The sequence below is a fragment of the Xenopus laevis genome, chromosome 1L (assembly GCF_017654675.1).
Source record: "Xenopus laevis strain J_2021 chromosome 1L, Xenopus_laevis_v10.1, whole genome shotgun sequence".
Classification (NCBI taxonomy): domain Eukaryota; kingdom Metazoa; phylum Chordata; class Amphibia; order Anura; family Pipidae; genus Xenopus; species Xenopus laevis.
In genome coordinates this window covers 95,820,727-95,841,675 of record NC_054371.1, presented here as the reverse complement: position 1 = coordinate 95,841,675, position 20,949 = coordinate 95,820,727, and the positions used below count along the sequence as shown (strand labels likewise).

Below are 20,949 nucleotides of genomic sequence, written 5' to 3'. Positions count from 1 at the left end.
ATGCTCAGGCTGCCAAGAACGTACAGCATTCTTTAGCAGCTGAGCTTTATCTATGCATTGCATTATCTCCGCAGAGAGTGGGGAACCGCTAGGCAACGAGGCTAGGGGACTGTCAAGTTGGATCTGCGACCTCGATCGTTGCAGATCCGACCTCAAAGTAGCAGGCGTATCACATGGAGCATCTGCTACTTCACTTAGCTTCTTCCTCCCTGCAGAGCCGCCCATGCACTTCTTGCTGCGCCACAACTCACGTTTTTTACACAATTACATGCACTTACATACACTTACACACACATTTTAGTAAAGATTGGTATTTTTTATTTTTTTATTTTAGCACACCTGCTTCCTTTTGTACACTTATTTACATGTATTTACACACTCAGACAACTTTTAGAAGTTTTTTTGCCTAAAAACTTGTTATTTTGGCAGCGTGACTATTGGATAATCGATTTTGGCCACTAATTACGCTGTCAGATCAGTTATTTTGTAATTTCATTGATTTAGGCTATTTTAGTGGTTTTATTGCAATTTTATCCCTGCATTATTGTTCCTTGTTCTTTAGTATAGTTTTGCTTTAGTATAGTTTGGTGCTTTGGTATAGAAAGATATATTTTACTTAAGTTTGATCCACCAGAATATATGCTTTCCAAAAATAAATGGTTTTCTGGGGGTCTTTTTACAGTTTGGGGGTCTTACGGCACATAATGCACATTTGGGGCTCTCTTTTCAGTAGCTGAGTTGGCCAGCGTGAAAATTCATATGCAAATTTTTCATTTGGGGTCCGTACACACCACATACTTTGGTAAATCTATGCATATTGGGCATCAAACTGTTCAGTAGTAGTCATTGTGTTGATTTTGCAGTACCTGAAATGACAGACCATATGGGGGTCTTCATTTTGGGGCTCCTATATGCCACGTGCTTGGGTACACCTATACATATTGGGCATCGTACTGTTCAGAGGACCACAGGCTTTCATAATTTGGGTGATGTATCTTGATACCTAATAGTATGTGGGAAATATGATCATGCAGGACTGAAGTTTTGAGGTGAGTTTTGGAAATGTCACCAAAATTGTCAAATCTAGGAAAGGTTTGCGGCTTGGTGCTTTGGAGTAGAACGATATGCTTACCCAATTTGGATTCGGGGGAAAGTGTACTTTCCAAAAATATATGGTTTTCTGGGATAAACATACTTTTTTTTACCTTTGCCCCCCCCCCCCAAAACGATGTAAATGTGTTGATTTTGCAGTACCTGAAATGAAAGACCATATGGGGGGGGGTTCTTCATTTTGGGGCCCCTATATGCCATGTGCTTAGGTAAACCTTTACATATTGGGCATCAAACTGTTTAGGGGACCCATGCTTTCAAATTTAGGAAGGGTTTGCGGCTTCGTGCTTTGGAGTAGAAAGACATGCATACACAATTTGGATTCTGGGGAATGAGTCTAAAAATAAATGTTTTCCTGGGGCGAATGTACTTTTTTCTATCTGTGCCCCCCCCCCAACTATGTAAATGTGTTGATTTTGCAGTATCTGGAATTACAGAACTGATAGCTCAAATGGGGTGTCTACATTTTGGGGCCACTATATACCACATGCTTAGGTAAACCTATACATATTGGGCATAAAACTGTTCAGTGGACCCCAGGCTTTCATATTTGGGGTGTTTTATATTGATATCTAATGATGTGTGGAGATATGATGCTGTAGAGTGGAAGCTTTGAGGTAATTTTACAAAAAATTCACCAGTTTCTATAAAACTTCATAACTTTAGGAAACAATTGCAACTTGGTAGTTTGGAGTAAATAGATATATTTACCCATTTTTGATTCTCCAGAATCTGTTCTTTCTAATGGGTAGTTTTCTAGGGTAAACCTACTGTTAGTGGAATGTTTGACCTTGAAATGAGAAGTATGCTGTTTGGGGAGTGGTGCTTTGGAAATTTGGTAGTGTACTGCTTGTAGATTTTGATCTATACAAGTGAGAAATCTCCATAAAACTATATATACTGTATGTGGTATTTCCGCATTCAGAAGACATAGAACTTTCCAAATCGTCTGTGTTCTCGTACATAAAATAAATGATGTTACTGATATATGTGATTGTTCTTTGTGAAACATGATTTTTTTCATTTTATTAGACACTTAGAAGCCTATATTTTTTTTACAGAAGTAGAATTCCACCGAAATTCTTGCATATTTTGAATTCAGGTTGTCCTGAGAAAAACATTATATTGTTTTCCTGGGTAAACTAAAAGACCGCCCAGGAAAGGCCCTTAAAGTGAAAGAGTACAAAATGTCTAAAAACTGCTTGGCAGTAGATGTTCGCATCTAGGACAAAATGGCTGGCAGGGAAAGGGTTAAAGATATCTGTACTGAGATTAACTGGCCCCTGCATTGTTTACACCTCATTAAAAAATCCTGCACTGTTCACACTTGTAATCCCTCCTCTATTGTTTACACAGTGACACCTATATTTTTCACACCCCTAAAGCCCTGTAATGTTCACATTTTATTCCCAGACAGAAAGTGGTCACATTTTATACAAACTGCTGGAGGGGCACCAGCATTGTGTTACTGGGGGTCATTTATCAACATTGGGCAAATTTGCCCATGGGTAGTAATCCATGGCAACCAATCAGATTGCTGCATTCATTGTTCGTCTTGCAGCTGGCTTCAAAAAGCTAATCACTGATTGGTTACTATAGGTAACTGGCCATGGGCAAATTTGCCCAGTGTTGATAAATGAGCCCCACTGTATGTGGCACAGTATGAACTGTTCATCTTAGAGTGGTCCTGACAGGTTTACCTGTCTCCTGCTCTATTCTGCCTGTCCTATGCTGCTTGTGCATGCCATACTCTAGAAAAGACTTTCACTGGCACACAGGATTTTTAGCTGCAGGGCAAGCCCTTGCAATTTTTTAATGCAGTGCAGGTGCAACGTTTCGGGGCCACGCCCCTTTGTGCTTGACAAAGGGGCGTGGCCCCAAAACGTTGCAACTGCACTGCATTAAAAAATTGCAAGGGCTTGCCCTGCAGCTAAAAATCCTGTGTGCCAGTGAAAGTCTTTTCTATGGAATTTTGAGGTGGACGAAGCCTCTATCGTTGTGCACCAGGTGATTAATACTTGAAGGGTGGTGTTGGTGTGCGGTTAACCGAAATTCCTTGACTACAGCATGCCATACTCTGCCTGCTCTATGATCCATGTGTGCACCACATCATGCCTGCCCTATGCTCCTTATGTTTGAGCAATACCCTGCCTGCCCTATACTCCTTGTGTGTGTAATTTTCGAGTACACAAATACTAGCACTTACCCCCAGTGTCTAGTCCCAAGCTTCTCATTACTTTTTGCCGAGGGTGGACACATACCGATACTGAGAGGACCAGGAAAGGAAAATCTCAGTAAGTATGATACAATTTTCCCTGGTCCTCTCCTACTCAGTACTACCCAGGATGAAGAAAACTTTACTGGATATTGGGAGGGAATTAAACCAAGGTTTGTAACGATTAATGCAAAATGGAGCAAATGGGCTAACTGTCAATGTCTTGAGTACCAACTTCAGGTCCCACTGTGGACAGGATGGCTTTCTAACTGGAAGAATCCTTATAGCTGCTTTGAAGAAACTTGAATTATCGTATTCTGGGATCATCTCACACTCGAGAAAGCTGATACAGACTATACTAGTGTTCTCAGTGTGCTGACACTTAATCCTTTTTCTAAGCCCAACTGTAAAAATTCTAACAGGTTTGATATGGAAACGGATGTAGGAAAGACTCCTCGGCCTTCACCCCACTTCAAGAAGATTTCTTACAATTTGCCATACCTATTGTTTGTAGCAGACTTCCTGGACTTTAAGAGGGTTTGGATTACCTGGTATGACAGACCCTGTGCCACTCAGTCTCCATGCCGTGAGAGCCCAAGGACCTGGGTCTGGATGGACTACTGGGCCTTGCACCAGCACTGGCCTTCCCTTGGTAGTCTCCATGGAGCTTCAACTGTTAATTGCATTAGATGAAGAAACCATGGCCTTCTCAGCCATGCTGGAGCAATGCATACCACTTCCACTCCTTCTATCTTCTGGATTATCCTCGGAAGCAGAGGAAGAGAAGAAAAATAGGCCACCTCTGTAACAGCGCATCCACTGTTAATGCTCCTGGGTCCAGTGCCCTCAAGAAAAACAGCATGCATCTAGAGTTCCTGGAAGTTGCCATGAGGTGGATTGCTGGAGTGCCCCATTGGCTCACAATTTTCTTGAAAATCTGAGGGTGCAACTCCCAATCGTGCTTCTCTGATCTTTGCATGCTTAAAAAGTCTGATTGCCGGTTTTCTTTTCCTCTGATATACACTGCTGATAAATCTGCTAGCATCTCCTCTGCCCAGATGAAAAGAGGTTCTACTTCTCTCAGTAAGGATCTGCTTCGAATACCCCCCTGTTGCTTGTCCCATTGCCCTGATCTCCAGATGGTATCTCTGGTAATGGATAGGACCACTTGCCCTGTGCCAACTGACCCTCGAATTCTGGAGGCAACGATTGTCAGTAACTTCCACCTCCCGGGAAACAGAGCGACATCCTTCCCCAAGGTTTGTGGAGAACTCCACCACTGCAAGTATTAGATCAACTTTTGTGAGATAAACATGGTCTGAGTTCTGTCTGAGTCATCCCACTGCTGAAGGAAGCATTGTTGTAGTACCATCATCTTCCACCGGGCCCATGGGCCAATTGTAGATGACATCATTCCTAGCATCCTCATCATCAGACTCGCAGGTACCTTTGTCTTCATTAACACCTTTTGATTACCTGCTGAATTAGCCTTTGTCTCTGATCTGACAGGAACACTTGACCCTCCACTGTGTCCGGGGCTGCCCCCAGATGCACAATCTTCTGTGTTGGTTCCAACTGGCTCTTCTGCCAATTGAAATACCATCCTTGAGACTGGAGAAACTAAATCACCTCATCCCAATGGTGTACCACTTGCCTTCTGGATGAAGCCATCACAGTAAGGTCGTCTAAATAATGAAAAATGTGAATTCTCCTCTCTCAATTGAGCCACCAACAATACCATGACTTTAGAGAATACTCTTGTCACTGTCGAAAGACCAAATGGAAGCACCTGAAACTGCCAGTGCCGGGTCTCCTACCGCAAATATCAAGTACTTCTGATCTCAGGAAGCTATGAGGATAGCATGCTGATATGCGTACCTGATGTCTAATATGCACATCCAATCAGCTGGAGAAATCGCATACCTGACTGCTTCTTGTCACCTCCATGTGAAAACACTGGACCTGTAGGCCCCTGTTCACCTCCTTCAGGTCGGGATCTGCTGATATGCGTCCTTGTTCACCTCCTTCAGGTTGAACACTGGACGCCAAGCCCCTGATGTCTCCTGTGGAGGTACCGGATATTATCGCTTCTTGCTGACCTAGCAGAGTTCCTTGAGAACATTCCTCTTTCTGGCATTCTTTGGCACTGAAGAATGACGAAAAGATGGTAGTGGGGGATTGTTTTGAAATTCCAGTGACTAGCCCTGGCTGATGATCTGTTGAATTCACCTGTCGTCTGTGGATCTTCCTGTCTCCGTGGTGTCCTTTCCAAAATGGCGGCGCCCATGATCCATGTGGAACGACGCCAGCGTGATGATGTCACGCACCAGACACAAACTTTGCAGGTCACAAATCGATGCCCGATAGGAATTGCTGAATCGTGTTCCTGGGTTTCCTAATTTCCTGAATTCTTGGTTCCTAGCTTCCTGACCCTTGGCTTGACCCTGACTTTGATTCTTGCCATCTGCCTTATGGAACACTTGCCTGAACTTGACTACGCTTACGTCTGAACCTTTTGGATACTGCAAACTTGGACTTTAACCCTAAGCTTCCTCCTTGGTCTGAACTTCTCCTGCTGGGAGCCGATAGGCCCCCTGACAGTATAATCGGGCCATGGATCCCACTGAGGAAGCTATGCCTAATGTCAGAAGAGCTCTCAGGGGATTGGCATACCGCATGGAAGTTATGGAGCTCAGCAGATCTGCATTAAGCAAGTACTGGACACTCTCCTTACCCATATGCCGTCCACCTCTTCGGTCCCGGGAAATCCTCCCGCTGCAGTTACTCATCCTTCTGTGGCCTCATCAGCTGATGAGAACCCCCATTCCTCCACCGCCCTGCTATAATGGGGATCCTCAAGCCTGAAGAGGTTTCGTCACTCAGTGTCTGATCCAGTTTGAGTTTCAACCCTCACAGTACTCCAGCGAACGTGCCAAGGTGGGGTATATGATGTCTCATTTGGAGGGGAAACCGCTTGAGTGGGCAACACCCCTTTGGGAGAAAAATTCTCCTCTGACCTTCAATGCCAAGGCCTTCCTCCAAGCCTTTTGTACGGTGTTTGATGCCCGTGGTCGTGTAGCTAATGCCTCTTCCTGACTGCTACAGATCCAGCAAAGGAACCGCAGTGTCAGTGAGTACACCATTGATTTCAGAACTTTTACGGCTGAAAACTAACTGGAACAATGAGGCTTATGCAGCAGTCTTCAAAAAAGGCCTGTCAACTAGACTCAAAGACAACTTAGTCTCCAGGGATCGTGCTGAACTTTTGGAAGACCTGATTACTCTCACCATCAAGGTAGACACTCGCCTCAGGGAGCACCAGTCCGATAAGGAGAAAAGCAAAAGATTCCTGCATGGTCTGGCACCATGGTTTCAGAGATCCCTCCATCCCAATCCTGTCAATCCTCTTCCTGTAACTCCCCCGGAGGAACCTATGCAGACCAGTCGGATGCACCTGGCTGGCTGGAGATCTGGAGATGTTTGGCTGGACTATGCCTATATTGTGGTGGAAAAGCCCATTTTGCCAATCGTTGTCCCCTGAAGTTGGGAGGATCTCCGAGCTCAGGTAGAACTGGGGAATTTTACCTGGGTGGCATTGAGCCTGCTCCCCAAAAGAACTCGGCTGCCTGATAGGACTATCGATGTATGCGCTTTTCTTAATTCCGGGGGTGCAGGAAATTTCATGGATGTCGCTTTTGCCAAGTTCCTGAGAATTCCTCTATTCCCTCTATCTAATCCCCTGAGGGTTTTGGTCGATTTATGATCGACTGCTGACTTTGGAGATAATCTCTGAGACAACAGGGGAACTTCCATTGTCGGTCGGATCCCTACATCAGGAGAAACTGTCTTTTCTTTAAATAGACTGTCCCTCGGCTCCTGTAATGTTGGGGCTACCCTGGCTCTGCATATCTCCTCACATATCGCTCCTGTCTTGGCTCTCATAAGAAAGGGAGGAAAACCTAATGCCTGGCCTTTCAGCCCTGAGCTTTGCTCAGGGCTGAGTCATTGAATGTTTTTTGTTTGTTCCTGGATAACCTTCGTTCCTTGTTCCTGAAAGCCAGTGTTCTTGTTCCTGTGATCTTGTTCCAGCATTTCTTTCCTTCTTGCGTTAATGACTTCATTTTGACCTTGTATTTGATTTTGGCCTGTTCCTGTTTTCTTCTGTTACCATTAAACCTGCAAAAGTCTGCATTTTCTTTCTGACAAGCTAGATGCAGTTCACATCTTAATGGAATGGAAAGACATGGCTTTTTTTCTTAATCCCCAGCAGGAAAGAAGATAAAGTAGCTCCCTCCTTTCTTTTCTCCAGTTCCAGTGCCGATCTGACAGCTCGGATGAGCGAAGCCCACTAGAGAAAAATCAAACATGGCTGCATCATCCTCTGAGTCATCCTCTGATGATGACACCATGCCCTGCTATTGTTATTCCCATGTCCTCATGTAACGAGAACTCAAAGGTCGGCTTGGGTCTACAGATTGACATCTCTTGAGCCACAGCTTCCTTAATCTGAGGCCAACACTTCTGAAGGTCCTGCTACTTCAGATAAGCATGTACAGCAGAGATTCTTATTTGGCAGCGCCAGTTCCGAGCAGCCTAAACAGGATGGTCTTGAAGGCCTTATGCTTTGGGGCAGTCATACTTGAAGGCAGCTAGGGATGTACCCATGTCGCCCACCAAATCCCATATCTCGGACACCTAGAGATAGGTATTGAATTTTTTTTTTTTACTTAAAAAAATAGACTTGGGGTGGCCGGGATCATCAGGATCTTTACAAACGGCAAAAAAATACAAGAACAACATTGCAGCAGGCAACCCTGAGTCCCACTAAAAAACAAAGAATTCTTCCAGCTCACCAGAACTGAAGCGCAGTCCTCCTAAATGCAGCCCTACAGACACATCTGTGTCGAGTGTCCTGACAGACAGCCTTCTGCATATACCTGAACACTCTATATAAGGCCCCGCTGCCTCTGACGTAATTTCTGCCCACCAACAACATGGCATCTAGGACTACATGTCGTAGGCAGCCCTGTTTCCCGCGAAAATACAGTTCCTCATCCCACACTTGCTTCTGAACAGGAGGACTGACTGCTGGGATTAATAGCCAAGCCACTTTTTGGAGCAGGCTGGTGAGGCTACAGAAACAGGCAAATGCAGTGGCTTGCAATCTCAACCTGAGGTATAGGGTAAGTAACAAGCTCCACCAGTTGCAGTCTGCAAAGAGGAAAAACCCACTTCCGGGACTGCTTTTGGGCAGGCCCTCGCTACTACACAGTTAAAATGTAAAAAAATTGAGCGCCAAAGGCTGGAGCAGGAATAAGAAGAACCAAAAATACACTGGGGGTAAGGGCTAGAGAGGTATATGTGTACTCGAAAATTATGTAGGAGGGTTGTTCTGATGGAGGGCAATAGGAGGGACTAATCTGGGTAGTACCGAGTAGGAGAGGACCAGGGAAAAGGATTTCACAGGTTACAAAAAAAACCCTCTCTCTTTCAGAAACTAAAAATGCAGAGTACATACAATAACCGCACAGTAAGTTTTACACAGCTATTGTAATTAGATTGTGTAAATGCAGTTCACTTTATTTTACCTTTCATTCTCATTTTTTTCTGGAGATCAATTTTTGAGCTAGAGATAGCAGCCAGTGGCTATAGAGGTGACAGATGCTCTGGAGTACAAGGAAGCCAGATATATGGTTAAGATTAGTCTACTATTTCGCAACTGGCAAAGCAAATCAAGAAAGTCTCCTAGTCTCTCAGAGGTGGATTGCTCTTATCTCAGTGGCATTTCTACCCCTGAAGAGGCAAAGAGACTCAGAACATTTTGAAGGAAAGCAATCACAATAACAGAAGCAGGCAAAAAAAGGGCCAGGATTGGGGTAAGCAGACTTGTGAGTCTGGTCACCTGGAAGAGTGCAAAAACTGTGGATATCAGAAAAACCAGCTAAGAGAACAGAGAGAGGGGATGGAGAAACTGGGCTTTATCCACTGGTACTCCAAGGCAAAATTACCAGCACACAGGACACAATGCAAGCGAGGATATTCTTGTGTGTTTATTAAAGTAATTTTGCCTTGGAGTATATTGAAGGGTGCCATTCCCTTGAACTGGACCATCGAACAAAAAAGGGCCCAGGGTGTGCTGTGTTCATTGGACATCATCCACTGGTGCCTGACCTGCTGGTTAAAAGGGGAACAGAATCCTCACACAGCACCAAATAAAGAAAAAATGCCTTTATTGGGGTTTACATGGCAAAGACCTAGTTTTCCAGCTCCTCCAGCCTTTTATCAAGCCCCTTCAGATGTCTCTTAAGTATGCTGCGAGCTGAATTGTAGTTCCTGCTTCCAGACGCGGGCCAGGCCAGCCGGGCACCCTAGGCTACCAAGACGGCCAGCTCGCCCCAACTTCCTCTGTCGCTTGCGCAGAAAAATAAAATATAAGACATAAATTTTAAGGAAACCACCCTACAGGGGGAAGATGGGAAATGAAGTACTGCAGCCTGCCAGGAAAGTAGGACATCCCCTGAGATGATTGCAAAGACCTTTGTTCTTCTTTTAGTGTACATTCTTCTAATAAAGTTTTAACATTTTTAGTGTCTGTGCCCCCCTGAAATATACAAAGCTTGTTAGATGTGATGTGGTCACTAACTGTAAAGTATCTTATTAGCTGTGAAAATAGTGTTGCATTTGTAGTTAAGCAAGTTATATACAGAGCTAGGTTAGGCTATGCAGAAACAAAATTATCTACAAACTAGGAATGCATCAACCAATGCAGCTTAATAAAAAATCTTCCACGAACGATTTCACTGTATTACATATGAAGCATATATTATTATTGGTGCCTAATGGCCACCCGGTATACAGTGACCTCTCCAGCCCTCGGACATGCCCTAACAGTACTGTATTTCATCCAGTAACCAGCAACAACCATTTCCCATATGAATTGAATAAGGTTCTAATTTTCAGGTCGGAACCATTCAATTGAATATTAGACATTCAAATTTTTTCTTAACCTCCCAGTCGAATTGTGAGTATATTCGAATAGAAAAAATTCCCATGAATTTGAAATTCAAGCTTTGATAAATGGGGCTCCATATGTTCGTACACGGTTTTTTAAAAAAAAAAAAAAAAATAGGTTTTCCATTGTTCCCATGTCTTAAAGATGATTTAATCAGAGCAAACCTCAGCTGGTGTGATCAGTGTCCTGCTTGTTTAAAATGACGTGGTAATGGAAACATAGCTACTTTTAATGATTTTAGTGATTTTTAATAGTTTGTAATGCAGTTCAGTTTTCTAAAAAAAAAAAAAAGCACCAAATATCTATATGTATACCAGTGTAGAGAGACAACCGTCCAGGTCAGAGGCTGAAATACAGCAGTATATTACAACACCAGCAAACCGAAATACAATGCCAGTCTGTGAAGTGGTGAGTGACCCCATGACATATAAAATGTCACTAACAGGTGAGAACAGTGAGAAAGTTGAACCATTCCACTACCCACTGTTTGGAGAGTTACTGTTGTTGTGTTTCACTAACCTACTATGAGCAATGCATTATTATATTTGGATTTAACCTTAAAGGGGAACTATGAAAAGTTAATATAAGCTTCCTCATACTAAAGTAAGAGACTTTCTAAATACATTCAATTAAAAAATCTGCATTGTGCATTTTGAAATAATCAATTTTATATTCACTATTCCTCTCTCTGCATCTTTCTCTTCATTCTGTCTTCATGCAGCAGTTGGTTGTCAGATCAATGACCCAATAAAACTTATAGGGGGCTCCCTTTCCTAGCAGATGTATTAGAGCTCACTCAAATAACAGATTCTAGTACAAACAAAATCTAACAAAAAAAACTGCCTCTTGCACAAATTCTGCGTGTAAAGACATCTGGTGATTTTAATAGAGTGAGCCCCCCCTATAAGATATATTGGATCATTCATCGTACACCCAGCTCCTGAATGAAGAAGGAGGAGAAGCAGATCCTGAGAGAGGAATAGTGAAGATAAACTTGATTATTTCAGAAACGGTACCGAATTTTTATTTTATTGTATTTAGAAAGTTTCTAATTTCAGTATGCTAAAGCTTAAATTAAATTTTTATTTTCACTATAGTTTCACTTTAATCAAAGTCACAGATCTCAAGATCCTCAAAAGGTAGGCTTTTTTTTATATTTGTTGATCTCTTTAGGATCCTCATCTGTTGAATCTTTATTACAGATTTGTTATATGTTAGTTATGATATACAGAATACTACAGTTCCCAGAATGCATATGCCACATGTGCAATTTCCTATGTGTGTTATGTAAGTGATTTCTTATTGGTTCTGGAAGGTTTGCCAGATAGTGAGTAATTTCCTGTTCCTGTAAGTGTATGAGAGCTCTCTCTATAGCTCCATGTTCCTGCATTAACTGAATAACAGTGCTGATATGCATCTCTCCAAAATAAAGTTATTAGTAGCAAAGGATTGTGTGGAACTACATCACTGCTGTGCAAAAATCTGATACCAAGGAACTATGGTAGGTCATCTAACCCTGAATATTAGATTGTTGTACTGTGGTTAATGTATGACTTAAGCCATAGACGTTGAGATTTTTAAAAGATCTGATCCTGATCATGAGACCACGATCTTCTCAGAACGATCGTACGATCCTACGAATTTACCATCAACTAAAAAGACCAATTTGCCAGGAAAACAAAGGGGAGCTGCCTGCTTGGCCCTGCAAACAGATAGATTGCACTGGGACCGACAAAGATTTTTTGACCTGGCCGATCAATTTCCCGACAGATGTCGGCCGAAAAATCTTAGATGTACGATCGTTCAAATACCACTAACCGCACGATAATTTCGAAGGATTGGTCGGGCTTCCCTAAAATCACTCGTTCGGCAAGAAGAATCGTTGCATCTATGGGGAGCTTTAGTCTGCTCATAATCTAATAGAAGGCTCATTGACTGAAGAAAATAGTTATTCATTACTTGTGATATGGGACACTAGCTTAAGATGTATTTGTAAACCCTGGGGTAATATTCCATTATCTAAATAATTTCTTTGGCTTGTAACCTTCCACCAATTCATCATATTTCTTGTACAACTATACTGTAAGTAACGGTCCGAAACTAATTTGTAATTGCCATAGCGCTACCAGTGGCTGTACTAGTGCAGTATTATCACTGTACATCTATGATGCTTTCTTTCTCCATTCTTCAAAATGTATCAGGTGTCATAAAGCACCCACCATCTTATTTTTACAATCCAGCAGGTTTCTATCTTTTTTTTAATGTAGCTTTTTATTAGAACAGATAGCAAAAAAAGAAAGAGTATACAACAATCATTTACATTCCACATTTTTGCAGCATAGAACATTAAATCATGTCACTTCCACCTAAGGAACATATCCAAAATACCATCATTTATCACCCAAGACGCTCCCTATATTCTTATTCACTCTCTCATCATATCGCGTCTAGACTACTGTAACTCTCTTTTAATTGGCCTCCCCCTCCAGAGACTGTCACCTCTCCAGTCCATAATGAACACTGCTGCGAGGCTCATACACCTCAGCAACCGCTCCTCCTCTGCCTCGCCATTCTGTCAATCCCTGCACTGGCTTCCGTTACCTTTCAGAATCAAATTCAAATTAATGACACTGACTTTCAAAGCACTTCATAACTCTGCCCCACCCTACATCTCTGAACTCATCTCTATATACTCACCCACTCGCTTACTACGCTCCTCTACTGACCTGCTATTCAACTCTTCTCTCATTACCTCCTCACATGCTCGCATTCAAGACTTTGCAAGGGCTGCACCCCTCCTCTGGAACTCTCTCCCACGGTCTGTGCGACTTTCTCCCAACCTTTCTGCTTTCAAAAAATCTCTGAAAACGCACTTCTTTCGAGAAGCCTACCCTCACTCTGCTTAACTACCAAACGCAACACCGCATACAATACCACATTTCTCACCCACTTAATTCGATCTTGCCCACTCCCACACCTTGTGTATTACTTCCTTCCCTTTAGACTGTATGCCTATGCATAGGGCCTTCCTCACCTTTTTGTACCTGTATTGATTGTGATGTTTGTTACTCCATATATTCTATATACAGTATGTAATTCATGTGATGTAGTTGTATAATCACATTTACTTTACAGTGCTATGCAATATGTTGGCGCTATATAAATACATGTTAATAATAATAATAATAATAATAATAATGTTATTGTAGAAACTTTTTGATTTGCCACGTCATATTGTTCAGTATTAAAACAATAAACAAAGTATCTCTTTTCTCGCACTCTGTTATTTTACTTACATTTTTATTTTAGCTTAAATATTACTTATTTCCCAACATCTTCAATTCATCAACCACCGACAATAACATCAAATTAATTCATATATATTTCACTGAGCACATTAATAAATAGCATATTATATTGCAAATTCAGGTTTGTCTATGAATTAAGGTGTCTCTATGAAAATTTATTCTACAATTAATTCCCATATATTATGAATTAATATTTAAAAGTGCACTTTATTTATACAATAGAGACACCTGAATTTGCAATATAATATGCAATATAATATGCTATTTATTAATGTGATCAATGTAATATATATGAATTAATTTGATGTTATTGTCGGCCTTTGATGAAATGTTGGGAAATAAGTAATATTTAAGCTAAAATAAAAATTTAAGTAAAATTACTGAAAAAGAAGATACTTTGTTTATTGTTTAAATTTGCATATATTTATCTCACGCACCACCCAAAAATCAGGGTAGCCACCCTTTCAGACTAGAGGAAAAGAACATTTCTTTAAAGCAACGTAGGTTGTTCTTCACAGTGAGGACAGTGAGGTTGTGGAATGCCCTTCCGGATTATGTTGTGATAGCTGATTCTGTTAATGCTTTTAAGAGTGGCCTGGATGATTTCTTGGATATACATAATATCAAAGGCTATTGTGATGCTAAATTTTATAGTTATTATAGATATGTGTATATATAAATTATGTGAGGGTATGGAGGGGTGTGTGTGTGGATGCTGGGTTTCATTTGGAGGGGTTTAACTTGATGGACTTTGTCTTTTTCAACCCGATTTAACTATGTAACTGTGTTGTGGGCTCTCACAGTATTTGCATTATACCCCTTATTATACCCACAGGGGTGGGGGCGTGGAAGGCAGTAGGGTTATGTAGAGGTGCAGTCAAATAAAAAGTGGCCCAGTCATTTATTTGCATGTGTAGGATTTGGCATTGATCAGCAATATTGTTTTCGTGTTGTGACATTATGGTAAAACACTGTCAAGTCTAGGCACGGCTGTTCAATGAAACATTGTACATACTTTGTAACTCAGAGATTATGATGTGTGCATCGCTCACTCGAAAATATTATGACCAGTGATCTGTGGCAGCAGTTGTGCACACTTACTTATTAAATATTTTTGTCTCAGATTTTCATTGACTTAGATAGGAAAGAAAACAAAAACAGTGCTTAACAGTTTAACAATTTAGGCCCAACTTGTAGCTTAGTGTTTGAAGTAATGGCAGAGTCTCTTTGGCCATAAACTTTGGGCGTAGTTTAATCGTGTGATATTATCAGGAAGTTTTTCTCCCATTTATAGCGTCACATGTTAGATCAGTAGTAGGATGTTGCACCAGTGTTGACCAGGATTAGGTTTCATACAGGTTTCAATGTTTAGCCAATTTGATTCTTTGTAGAGGTCTTTTTGCTTTTTTTTGTAGAGGTTCCTATGCTGGTGCAGCACAATATGTTGTTCACTTCCCTCCTCTATGAAAAGTGTAACCTGCTTGCATATAAAACATGGAAAGCGGATTCAGATAAGCGTTTTGCATATGCAACTTTCTTTTTGCAAGAGAGCCCTGCATCGCATAACAGTTGTGGTCTTGAAAGGTCTTGCTGTAACCAGTTAGTCATATTTGTGAGGTAAAGGAAAATAGTCAACATTTCCCCATAAATCTTTCCCCTTTTGATAATGTTGTTGCTATGCTTGTTCTTGTTCTGCTCAGTCTGGACTCTGTTATATCAATGTATTTAAAATTGCATTTTTTTGCAAATGTTTAGAGCTGCTTGTGTTGTCATTCGCTGGTGAATATTACATCGCCCATATTGCTAAGCAAAGGTTAGTGTTAGTGTTGCTCTGGAGTTTTGTTATATATATTTTGGAGCAAAAAACGCTTTGCGATTGCGACATATTACATGCATGTTTGCAAAAGTCATTTGCTTGCAAACTTTGCAGAGAAATTGTTGAGGTCTGAAATCAGTCAAAAGGGACAAAAATCTTGTTCACTAACATTTGCAGTGATCTTTGCAAATTATTTTTGCGCTAAAAAAACATATTACAATCCCCCATTAGTGACAGGAAGCACTTGGAAGTCCTGTTATTATGTATGGTACCCACACTGAATTATGGTCACATGAATCCCAGAGAGTGGGGGGGGTGAGCTGTGTTTTGTCAGACCTCACCTGAAGTTGTCAGCAGTTAAGTATTTCTCTCTGGCATTCCAGAGTGATAGGGAGAGTTCGAAGATTTTGCACTCCCTTTAAGGTCATGATCAGGCTCCTGTCAGGTTTTGATAGGTTGCCGAAGTGGTGTGCTGATGATCTTCTGAGCAGTTTTCACCACTCCTTGCAGGGTTTCTTTTCTTGTGCAGAGCAGGTTCCATACAAGAGCGTAAAACAGCCTGTACAGAGTCCACAACACACTTGTAGAAACTGGTGGGGACTGTGGTAGATATCCGGAATTTTCTCAGATGCTGAAGAAAGTGAAGGCGTTACTGAGCATTGTTGATGACAGCTGCTGTGTGCTCTGTCCACTTAAATTTAGCACTGGTGATCAATTCCCAATTCAAAAGCTTACTTATGTTGCTGGAGTTATTCCAGAACATGCTACCGCACACACTACATAAGAGCTTCTTGGCATCCGCTCAAAACCAAACTACTTATGTCACAATTGGTTGTCTCAACATTGTATTTGAATACAAATGTTTGCTAATGGGCTTGTCCATCTCAGCGTAATGAAGTACACCTGATGCGTTTCGTCAATATCTAGTAACTTCCTCAGGGGCTATCACTGTTTCATTGATGCCGTCATTTGCTACTGTTTCTGCCCAACTAGTTTGGTGCTTATTATAATATAAATGTCATCTCTTTATATAGACATCTGTTCACATTATGCTATACCTTATTTTTGATAGCTGCATCTAATATTCCTTGTACATATGCATTAAATTGGATAATTATATTTCAAATATTTTTTACAATATTCATCATAAGTTAATCTTTGCATTTATCTGCCATTATTATTGATCAATTATTAAAAAGAAAAAACAATGTGTTTTCTGCATACATAATTTATGACCTATTACCAACTTTTGCTCACTAAGCAGGGCCTAGCGTGGTTACATAGTTTGGGGGGAGAAAAACAGCAGTAGGATGATGAGACAGTCAACTGGTTAACAGTTAGAAAATATAGTGTGAGCAAAAGGAAAATGGAGGCTGCCTCTGGGTTTTGTGCATCCCAATAGTTTTGCCAGATTGAGTGAAGAAGATGGATGTGTGAACTCTGGATTGGTAGTTCTAGATGGGGCTGATCTCTTTATATCTGGGAGATCAGTTTCTCTAGTAGTGGTGGGGAGAAGAGTACAGCCAGGCCTAAACAGATTGTGGTTATAGGGGAGTCAGTTATTAGGAAAGTGGATATGGTCATCTGGATCGATACAACAAAACAGTTAGAGGACTTCCTGGTGCCAGTGTTCAGCATGTGATTGTTTGGATAGACAATTTATTAGGTGGAACTGGGCATGACCCAATTTTCTTAGTACATATTGGTATTAACGACAAACTTTATGGTAGATGGAGGGCCTTTAAGAGTGAATTCAGGCATCTAGGCTCTAAGATTAAGGGACGGTCTTCCAATGTCATCTTTTTTGGAAATTTTGCCTGTGCCACATGCAAATTTTTGAAGACTGTGGGAGCTTAAGGAGCCAAGAGGTCTGGGCTGATTTTTCTTTGGCGTACAATTTATATAGTTGTGACGGATGGCACCTCAATGGAAGGGGGTCTGCCATAATTATATAGTTAAATCAGGTTGAAAAAAGACAAAATTCATCAAGTTGAACCCCTCCAAATGAAAACCCAATATCCATACACACACCCCTCTATACATAAATTATATATACCCATATCTATACTAACTATAGAGTTTAGTATCACAATAGCCTTTGATATTTTGTCTGTCTAAGAAATCATCCAAGCCACTCTTAAAGGCATTAACAGAATCAGCCATCACAAAATCACCTGGCAGTGGATTCCACAACCTCACTGTAAAAAATCACCTACGTTGCTTCAAATGAAAGCTCTTTTCTTCTAGTCTGAAGGGGTGACCTCTGGTATGGTGATCCTCTTTATGGGTAAAAGGTCCCCTGCTATTTGTCTATAATGTCCTCCAATGTACTTGAAAAGTGTAATCATGTCCCCACGCAAGTGCCTTTTTTCCAGAGAAAATAACCTTTACAGTCCACCCTCATAATTAAGTCTTCCATCCCTCTAACCAGTTTAGTTTCACGTCTTTGCACTCTCTCCAGCTCATTTATATCCCTCTAAAGGACTGGAGTCCAAAACTCTACTGCATACTCCAGATGAGGCCTTACCAGGGACCTATAAAGAGGCATAATTATGTTTTCATCCCTGGAGTTAATGCCCTTTTTATGCAAGACAGAACCCAGTGGCATAACTAGATGTTACTGGGCCCCACAGCAAATTAATTTTAGGGCCCCCCAACATATCCAGAGGTTGTTCTATTTTATCAATATTTTTTTAAATTGTATATGAACTAGAGCATCATGGGGCCCCTATACCTCCTGGGCCCCCCTGCAGCCGCAGGGTCTGCTTCCTCTATAGCCACAGAATGACACTGCCCAGAATTAGACAATTTGTTATCTACAAAAGCCCCTGATCCTTCTCATTTAAGGAAACTCCCAACAATCTGCCATTTAGTGTATAACTTGCATTTATATTATTTTTGCTAACCTTGCATTTATCAACATTGAACCTTATTTTCCAGTTTGCTGCCCAGTTTCGCAACTTAGACAAAACATTCTGCAAAGTGGCAGCATCCTGCATGGAACCTTTAGTTCTACACAATAGAGTATCATCTGCAAAAATAGAAACAGTACTTTCAATGCGCTAAAGAAATAACAATAGCTGGCACTGGTGAGGGTGTAGAATCACTCTGGGTAGAGATTTTGACTGGGCAAAAGGTAACAAAAAGAATTATCATTGGTGTATGCTATAAACCACCTCGTATAAGTGTCGAGTATGAAGCCCAGCTACTCTTGCAGATACAAGCGGCTTCACAGTTGGGTCAAGTTGTTGCTATGGGTGACTTCAATTATCCAGACATTGACTGGGGTAATGGGGTTGATAAGACAGAAAAAGCTAGTAGGTTTGTAAATATGCTGAATGACAACTTTTTATTCCAGCTCGTTCAAGAACCTACTAGGAATAACTCTCTTTTGGACCTTGTAATAACTAATAAAACTGAACTAATTTCTAACATTTGTGTGGGTGAGCATTTAGGGAATAGTGATCATAACATGGTCTCCTTTGAGATTCTGTTGCAGAAGCAACTCTATAAGGGAGTAACTAAAACACTACATTTCAGACGTGCAAACTTTGACAGTATAAGGGCATCGCTGTAACATATTGAGTGGGAAATGCTTTTCACAGGGTTAAACACAGAACAAAAATGGTAAGTCTTTAAAATACTGCTTAATAAATATACTTGTCAGTATATTCCACTTGTAAGCAAGGAACGTCGTTGCAAAGCAAAACCTTTTTGGTTCAATAGAAAGGTTGGTGTTGAGGTGGGTAAGAAAAGACGTGCTTTTAAGGCTTTCAAGTTAGCTGGGACAGCCGAATCATTTATAAGGTACAAGGAGGCCAATAAATCATGCAAAGAAGCTATAAGGCAAGCTAAAATTGATATAGAAAAGGATATTGCAGCAAGCAGTAAAAAAAATCCCAAATTATTTTTTAAATATGTTAATAGTAAAAAAATTAAGCAGGAAGGGGTGGGACCCTAACTATCAGAGGGGGGTCAGCTGGTTGATAAAAACAAAATAAAATAGAAGATTCTGAACTCATATTTTTCATCTGTCTACACAAATGAGGAACCAGTAAGTGAAGGTTTCCTTCTTAATAGTCCCAATTCTAGTAATACAACTAATGATGCATGGTTCACATATGAAGAAATTCAAAAGAGACTAGAACATGTTAAGATTAACAAAGGTCCGGGGCCAGATGGTATTCATACCAGGGTAATTAGCGAGCTTAGCTCTGTGATTGCCAAACCTCTTTACTTAATTTTTCAGGATATGGCATAGTGCCGAGAGACTGGCGAACTGCTAATGTGGTGCCTCTATTCAAAAAAGGATCCCGTTCTCAGCCTCAAAACTATAGGCCAGTTAGTCTGACGTCAGTGGTAGGAAAGCTTTTTGAAGGGTTAATAAAGGATAAGATACTGGACTTCATAGCAAATCATAATACTATGAGTTTGTGCCAGCATGGTTTTATCCGTAATAGATCTTGCCAGACTAACTTAATTTCTTTTTATGAGAAGTTAAGTAGAGACCTCGATTCTGGGATGGCAGTGGATGTGATTTACTTAGACTTTGCTAAAGCATTTGATACAGTGCCACACAAAAGGTTACTGGTTAAATTAAGGAATGTTGGCCTGGAACATAGTATTTGTACCTGGATAGAGAACTGGCTAAAAGATACAAAGAGTGGTGGTAAATGTAACATTTTCTTATTGGACCAGTGTTGTTAGTGGAGTACCGCAGGGCTCTGTACTAGGTCCCTTGCTTTTCAACTTGTTTATTAATGACCTGGAGGTGGGCATTGAAAGTACGGTTTCTATTTTTGCAGATGATACAAAATTGTGCAGAACTATAGGTTCCATGCAGGATGCTGCCACTTTGCAGAGTGATTTGTCTAAATTGGAAAACTGGGCAGCAAACTTTAAAATGAGGTTCAATGTTGATAAATGCAAGGTTATGCACTTTGGCAAAAATAATATAAATGCAAGTTATACACTAAATGGCAGTGTGTGTTGGTAGTTTCCTTAAATGAGAAGGATCTAGGGGTCTTTGTAGATAACAGGTTGTCTAATTCTGGGCAGTGCCATTCTGTGGCTACTAAAGCTAATAAAGTTATGTCTTGCATAAAAAAGGGCATTAACTCAAGGGATGAAAACATAATTATGCCTCTTTATAGGTCCCTGGTAAGGCCTCATCTGGAGTATGCAGTGCAGTTTTGGACTCCAGTCCTTAAGAGGGATATAAATGAGCTGGAGAGAGTGCAGAGACGTGCAACTAAATTGGTTAGGAGGATGGAAGACTTAAATTATGAGGGTAGACTGTCAAGGTTGGGGTTGTTTTCTCTGGAAAAAAGGCGCTTGCGAGGGGACATGATTACACTTTACAAGTACATTAGAGGACATTATAGACAAATAGCAGGGGACCTTTTACCCATAAAGTGGATCACCGTACCAGAGGCCACCCCTTTAGACTAGAAGAAAAGAACTTTCATTTGAAGCAATGTAGGGGGTT

The 20,949-nt window shown here is 41.0% G+C and overlaps 1 protein-coding gene across 18 annotated transcripts in view; it reads right to left on the bottom strand.

The window, feature by feature from the left end:
• The window catches only part of LOC108711672 (protein transport protein Sec31A), a 232,555-nt gene that overhangs the window by 76,231 nt on the left and 135,375 nt on the right, over positions 1 to 20,949 (bottom strand). The window lies entirely within an intron of this gene.